The sequence below is a fragment of the Scardinius erythrophthalmus genome, assembly GCF_964197995.2.
Source record: "Scardinius erythrophthalmus genome assembly, chromosome: 24".
NCBI classification, from domain to species: domain Eukaryota; kingdom Metazoa; phylum Chordata; class Actinopteri; order Cypriniformes; family Leuciscidae; genus Scardinius; species Scardinius erythrophthalmus.
The window spans coordinates 22,643,369-22,651,304 of record NC_138244.1 but is presented as its reverse complement, the minus strand read 5'-3'; positions in this window follow the sequence as shown (position 1 = coordinate 22,651,304).

Here is a 7,936-nt window from a genome sequence, read left to right as displayed (position 1 = left end):
CACTTTACCAATCAAGCTTTTTCAAACGTACCTACATAAAAGCACTAAAATATGTCTTAGAGGTGATGGGATTTATATTTCGACAAACTTTTGTATGATGGAATGACTGTTTAAAAATAAGTTATGACACAAATCCAGACACATTTCCTCTGTCACCGTCTTTGCCATGTCAGTTTGCCAGCCCCTTCCCGAACCCCTGTTGTTTCTACCCCAGATGTTTTCATGTCTTTTACGTCTGCCTTCCCGTTTTCCTCACCTTTGTGACGGCTTGTCTTTGCTGCTAGGAATTATCCAGAAAACGTATTAAAACGCTGCCCCACTTCCCTGCACATCCTGTGACGGACATTTATTGATAGACGGCACTTTTCATGACGAACAAGCAGGTTACCAGGAGATGGACACTTCATCCTTCGTCACACTCTTCCCTTCCCACTCTGGTCTCTCCACGTTTGACAAGGACTAAAATACAAGTACACACACCGCTTGCCCTACCATCATCTCAGCATCCTAACCTGTTAAAATGGTCGACCAGCTGGTGGGAACTGGCTGCTCCAACAGACTCTGTTCCAAAACTTAGTGAGCTGCCTCTAAGATACTGTACCCAGACATCACACCTGTCCCGGAAGGTCCGGGAGTCGATTGATAGTGAGTCCCTGATGGCGAGAGAGAAAGCCTGTTTCCATGTGGTATTAGATGCATTTTCGGTGGACCGATCACAAGTGGTCAGCCAAGACGCATTACCGTAACACCTGGGATTATCTAACCCGGTCTCACGGCAATTCGTACAAATTTTACGAGGTGGCTAATTCATATGAATGACCTATCCCTGGCCCCGCCCCTAAACCTACCCATCACTGGGGTTTAGACAAATCGTACGAATTAGCCACTTTTCACTCAAATTCGTACGAATTGGTCGTGAGATAGCGTAGGATTATTCCACGTTTCAAATGCGTCTTCTGTGACCACTTTGTGATTTTGTGGAGGTCCTCTGCTTTTTTTTTCGTCACTCTCAACTGCATCACTTTCACTTTCGGTGCACGGATAATGAACAAATCCGTGTTAGGCAGCTTATACGAATTAATATTATAATATAATATAATTATTTTTTTTAGATTATGGTTGGTGTTGTACCATCTCCCGGAAATTAGTTTTTGCAGGGTGGGATGTCTGGATACCTCACTTTGATCACATTATAATGCAGTCCCTTACTGCAATGCAATAAACTTTGTACAAAAAACCATTCAACATGGCGGGCTAAGCACTTTAATCAGTTTAATTAAAATAAGGACTATTTTACCCAATATTTGTTTATGTATTTTTATGCACATTAGAGAATGGTGCTGATAGCATGTAGCAACATGCTAATGTCAAACTCTGTTGAAATCAATTGAACTGTACTGTTGTGAGCTTAGCAACATGGCAACTGTACTGAAGTCAGTTCGATTCTCCTGTGCGCATAAGGTGAGGAGCGCTGTTTGTATGTCACACTGAGTTGTTAACTATGAAGAGCATTTCAAATAATGTGTTAGCTTAGCAACAAGCTAATGGCAAACTCTACTGAAATCATTTATGAATGGAGTCTCCAGTGCACATGGTGTGAGGAGTGATGTTTGTATATCACACAGAGTTCACTTATGGTATTACGATTCAGGAAAACATCAAAAGCCTGCTGCACACACTTTTGGCCATGATTTTGCCATCTAGGACAAATTTTCAGCAGTTGTAAAAGAGTTATTTCATCATAAAAAATTGGAAAACCATCAGAAAAAAATTGTGTGTATCTTACTTTAGAAGGCAGTAGACAGCAAGGCAGCTCGCTAGGTTTGGAACAAATTCACACTCAAAATACTAGACATGAACACACAACTCTAGGATGTTTGCACTCAGATTCATAAAGACCATAGAAAAAAAAAAACTAAACACGTCGAGAAGGAAAAGATGACTTTGAGAGCTTTTCCTGGGGATGTGGATTTTTTCATTTTGTGATCTTTTATTTATTTATGACTTTATGTTTGAAGAACATCACTTGATCTTAAATCATTGCTGCAAAAGGACTGAAACATGGTTTTCAGTGAGTTTGGGACTTGGGATGGGATGGGGTGGGGTGGGGGGATAGTACTGAATGAATTTATCCTAATGAATGAATCTCTGTTGTACAGATTGAACATAATTATGTACAAATAAAATGTCTAGATGTGACACTAGCTTTAGTTCTGTTGTAGATTCAGATTTGAAATCTTGTGTTGCTTGTCTTTATTTAATTATTATTTAATCCTTGTATTTCTGTATTTATTACCCGATGGAACAATTTGTTTCATTATATCGATTTGGTTAGACACTGAAATACAGTGTTTAATTATTTTATTTGTTCTCTTTTTTTTTTCTTTTCTGATAATTTCTCATGTTCGCTACCAGCAGATACTAAAAAAAAAATGTTGAATACATTGTGGATATTTTTGTATTTTTTCTTCTGTTTTATCTCTGTCCTTATTTATTATCATCCAGTTATATATATATATATATACATGCGAACTTGAATGTTATTTATTTATTTATGACAATAATGTGTTTGTTTGTATCAGGGCAACACAATTTTGTTTGTTTAAAGAAACTTTCTAATGTCTTGATTTGTAAAAGTACCGTGGACTTTACGAATCTTTCTTTCCTAGCTTCAAAAGAGAACAAAATAGTATGTAAAAACAAACAAACCACAAAAAAGCTCATTTAACAGTATTTTAAGAATGTAGTTTAGCCTCTATGGGGAGGAAATGAACTTCTCGATATCAATGTCAGCTTCATATCATTGTGTGTGTACAATGGATGACAAAAAAAGCTGTTCTTGGATCAGTTCTACTGTAAATATGATGTTGTGGCCTATGGGAGAGTCGAAGGCCGTTCCTGCTCTTTGCTTTTGACTTGTATTGCTGTGTGCATGCACGCATTTTCTTTGCATGGCTTTAACGTAACTATTCTCAAAAATCACAATATTTTCTCAGATCTGCAATCTTTTAATGGAAAAAAAAACAAACAAACACCTGCCATCACCTTTAACCTCTGTTAGTCTCTCTGTGATTTTTTTTGTTCTCTTTCTGTTTTCCTGTCATGTTTTCTACTATACGCTGTAAGCGAGCGACACAACGCAGGTTTTGCTCGCTGGCAGTGTCTATGTGGTATCTGTTTATAAAATGCTTCCTTTTGTCTGTATGTACCTCGACCAGGAAAGATTTGGATGTTCACGGCCCCCTTTTTACAGACAGCTGTAAAGCAATACCTGTTGTGAACTTTCCTATTTTATACAGTTATGAAGCAAAACTTTAATGACAAAATAAAATAAAATTGTCCATGCAGAGCAGGAACATGCATTTAAAGTTGTAAAAATCCCCTTGTATCATAACTGTGAGTAATTTCAGAAAGAAAAATGAAACAATAAACTGAATCACTTAATAGGATACTAGCGAGTGTTCATGATTGTATGTTACTGAGTGGGCGAGTGTTTATCAGTCAAACAATGATCAAAGACAGAAGTCATATATATGCCCATGACTGATAGGCCTATACAAAATTACTGTGCATACATGTAAATTTGCTGAAATTAACTTTTATGATTCAAGGAACTGATTTATTTTCTGATTGAAGCCATCTACTTCAGTTTAACATGTTAGATATTATTTTTTTATATCTATTTCTATAAAATAGATATTTTTATTTTGTTAAAATGTTTTATTGTGATACAAATGTTCAGTCTGTCATTATAGTTATACGTTTAATAACATTGAAATTACATCAATACTGTTTTGCTTTATTTACTTTTATACAACAACTAGTCCTTAAATTTGATTGGCCGAGCGCGTGCGTTCCACGAGCGCTGATAGCAGCACTGGGACTTTTTTCACCGTTTGTATCACTCCGCTGTTTGTGTGAGAACATGCCTACACACGGAAATCACTCTGCTGTATTACAAACCAAAGAAACACTATAAAAATATAATAAACATACAAATATTATATATAATATAAAATACCATCTTATTAATAAATATATATTACATTTTCTTTATCTTTTTACATACAAGCCTGCCTGAAGAAGGTATTATAAATACTGAAACGTCGCGATAGGCTTGTTTGATCATTTTATTTTAAATGTATTTTTCATTCACATTATTATTTTCTCAGTGCACTTACATACAGGACTGGATGTCTTTAGAGGCTGTGTGAGACAAAGACCCACTCCACGAAATAGACTCTCCAGTAGTTCTCCAGTTTTCTTACGAGAGGTTTCTCGTACTGCGTAATATCTTACGCTAGGGGAAAATCGAAGCCAAAAATTATTCTTAATTTTGAAATAATGTAAAACGTTGCGTTGCGGCAGCATGCAGACATAGGCAAGACGGCTCGCGCGCCCATTGGCTGCCCTGCGGCAACTGCAGCAGCCTATCGAGAGAGGCCCCTCGTGACGTCAGATCCAATGAGTGCGCTTCGCGCCCACTGCGTCACGTCCCGCCGAAACGGGCGTGGCTTGGGCCTATAAATACAGCTCGACAGGCTGATAGAATCTGATTTTTCATCTCTTATCCCGAGAGGAAGAAGCCGTGCTGTCTGAGAAAGCCTTCTGCGGGATGAGCCTTTGCATCTGAAGCCGCTGGCCGACAACTCGCCGCCTTCAGTCGCCGTTCCTGCTACGCTATCCGGCGTTTATATTCTTTTCTCTTCTAAGTGTGTGTTCGCCGCTGCGACTCACACTCTCTGCTAAGAGAGCCGAGCGTCTTTGTAAAGATGTCTTGTACCTTCTGTGGCTCGTGTCGAGCTCCACTCAGCGACGGGGACTGCCATGTCATCTGTGTTTCCTGCCTGGGTGAGGATCACACAGCTCTCGCGCTCGCTGACGGCGGCTGCCCTCATTGTGAGCTGATGCCCATTGGTGACTCTGAGGACTCACCTGGCATCTTTCGCCGAGACTGCACCTCCGCCCGCTGCAGTGCCACGCCGTAAAAAGCGCCTTGCTCAGCGGGTCCCGGAACCTCCTCCAACCTGCAGAAGCTCGCCGGTTCGCTGGCCAGTTCGCCGCCTGCTTCGCCCGAGTCTCTTACTGCCGGACAGCGGCCACGGTCTGCCACCGCTTCCGTCATGGATGACGACGGGGAAGCCGTGTTTTTGGAGGATGACAGCTGCTCTCTTCTGGCATTGGGCAGTGAGGACTGGTCGAGCTCTGTGGATCTCGCCCCCTCTGTTCGCCAGCCTTCTGGTAAAAGAGCTAACATTGAAGCAGAGCTCATGCGTCTGCTCGCGCAGGCCGTAGCGAGCCTCGGCCTTGAGTGGTCTACGCCCCAGGAGCCTGCGCACAACCGGCTGGATGGATGCTTCCTGCAAGGGGACCTCGCTTAGCCGCCCTCAAGACCCGCGCCTTTTCTTCCTGAGCTTCATGAAGAAGTCGTTAAGTCTTGGAACGCCCCCTTCTCAGCCATAGTGCATACCTCCGTCTCAGCTGCATTCTACATGGTGGACGTTGCTAAAGACAAGGGGTACCATTCCCTTCCCCCCATGGAAGAAGCTGTAGCGGCCCATCTTTGCCCGCCCTCTGCTGGACGGCGTCCCAAGACGGCGCTACCATCAAAAGCTTGCCGCACGACGTCAGCCATGCACGGTCGTGCTTACACCACCGCTGGGCAGGCTGTATCTGCGTTGCATTCTATGGCCATCCTGCAAATCTTCCAGGCCAATCTTCTCCGTAAACTGGATGAGGAAGGACCGGAAGCTATCAGCGTGCCGGACCTGAGGAGCGCAACGGACCTAGCTCTTCGCGCCACTATGTCTGCTGCACAGGCCATAGGGCGGAGCATGGCCTCTCTCACCGTAGCGGAGAGACACTTATGGCTCACGCTCTCAGACATGTCGGACTCGGAGCGCACCGCGTTCCTCAACGCCCCCATCTCCCCTGCCGGCCTCTTTGGATCATCCGTCAAGGATTTCGCGGATAGATTCGCTGAGGTGCAGAAAACGTCTCAGGCCATGAAGCACTTTCTGCCTAAGCGCTCCAGTTCCGCAGCAGGTTGCTCTAAACAGCCGTCTGCTCGAAGCTCCCAGCCACAGCCAATTATTTCACGGTTTCTGTAAAAACGAAACCAACGCACATACAGTCAGCTCAAGCAGACGGTGTTTTCAGTATAGTAAATGTGCCCGCTGTCCCGCGCCCACATTCACTCACAGACATGACAAGCCCCACAGGGCTAGCCCCGCTCGCTCTCTCTCAGCAAGCCGCCATAGGAGAGTCGAGCGCTGTGATCAGCGCGCCCCCCGCCTCGAACGCTGCAAGCACGGCGTCTGTTACAGCATACCGAAGCTCTCCAGTCGCCACCATGTCGCGACCAGAGCCCAGATCTCATTCAACCCCTAGCTATTCATGCAAGTGCATGGGCAAAGCTCCCCGGGGTATCAGAATGGGTGCTGAACATTATAAAAAGAGGCTATTCGCTACAGTTCGCTACTACGGTGAAAATGGAATTTGCACATCTACTTCGAGCCGAAATAGCGAAACTATTGAGCAAAGGGGCCATACAGCATTTATCTCAAGCTCAGAGTGAACGGGGTCTATACAGCAGATATTTTCTGTTACCGAATAAAGACGGGGGTCTCAGACCCATTCTAGATCTAAGACAGCTGAACAAAGTGCTTTCGAAACGCCGGTTCAGAATGCTCACAACCAGGAAAATCCCCTCGCAAATTCGCCCAGGGGACTGGTTTATGTCAATAGATCTGAAGGACGCGTATTTCCAAATACAAATAGCGTCAAGTCACAGGCGATTTTTGAGATTCACCTTCGAGGGCCAGGCATATCAATACACAGTCATGCCGTTTGGCCTGTCCCTAGCACCCCGTACATTCACGATGTGCATGGACGCGGCTCTTGCACCCCTGAAACTTCGGGGCATGCGAGTTTTGAATTACTTGGACGATTGGCTGATTCTAGCTCGATCACACTCAGAGCTCATAGAACACAGGACCATATTACTTGAACATCTCGAGAATCTTGGTCTCAAAGTCAACTGGGCTAAGAGTTCACTGTCTCCCAATGAGAGAACATCTTTTCTGGGCACAGAACTGGACTCGCTGTCTATGACAGCACAGCTATCGCCACAGCGCAGACTGAATATTCAGCGCATGACGGAATCCTTCCGCCGCGGCACTATAGTCCCACTCAGAAAGTTTCAGAAGATGCTGGGTCTCATGGCCTCAGCATCATCAGTACTCCAGTTGGGTCTGCTTCGCATGCGCCCACTGCAGTTCTGGCTAAAAGCACGAGTACCACGTCGAGCGTGGACCTCCAGTCTTTTTCGCCTCAAGGTCGATCAGAAATGCGTCTCAGCTCTGAAACCTTGGAGAGCGTCCGACTGGTACCGGTCAGGTGTAAGCCTGGGGACTTCCTCGAGTGTGAAGGTGGTGTCTACGGACATCTGGAGATGATGGCAGTTGACAACGCGCTGAGGCGTTTTTGTCCACAGATAATAGGACACCACGTCTGGGTCTGTTCGGACAACATGTCGGTGGTGGCCTATATAAATCGCCAAGGAGGTATCAGGTCCCGAAACCTTTTCAGGCTGACGGAGCGCCTCTTGGTCTGGGCTCAGCACAATCTGCGCTCGCTGAGAGCAGCGCACGTGCCAGGCCACCTGAACGTGGGACCAGACAGACTGTCCAGGAACAATGTTCCGGCAGGGGAATGGTCCCTACACCCGCAGACAGTCCAACTGCTGTGGAAGACATTCGGCAGAGCGAAGGTAGACCTGTTTGCGTCTCAAGTAAACGCTCACTGTCCGGAGTTTTTTTTTCCAAGAGCAGGGATGCGCTGGCCCACGTCTGGCCCCGCTGCCCGCTCTATGCTTTTCCCCCCGTCACGCTCCTGCCTCAGGTATTAGAGCGGATCAGGGAAAACGGATGCTCAG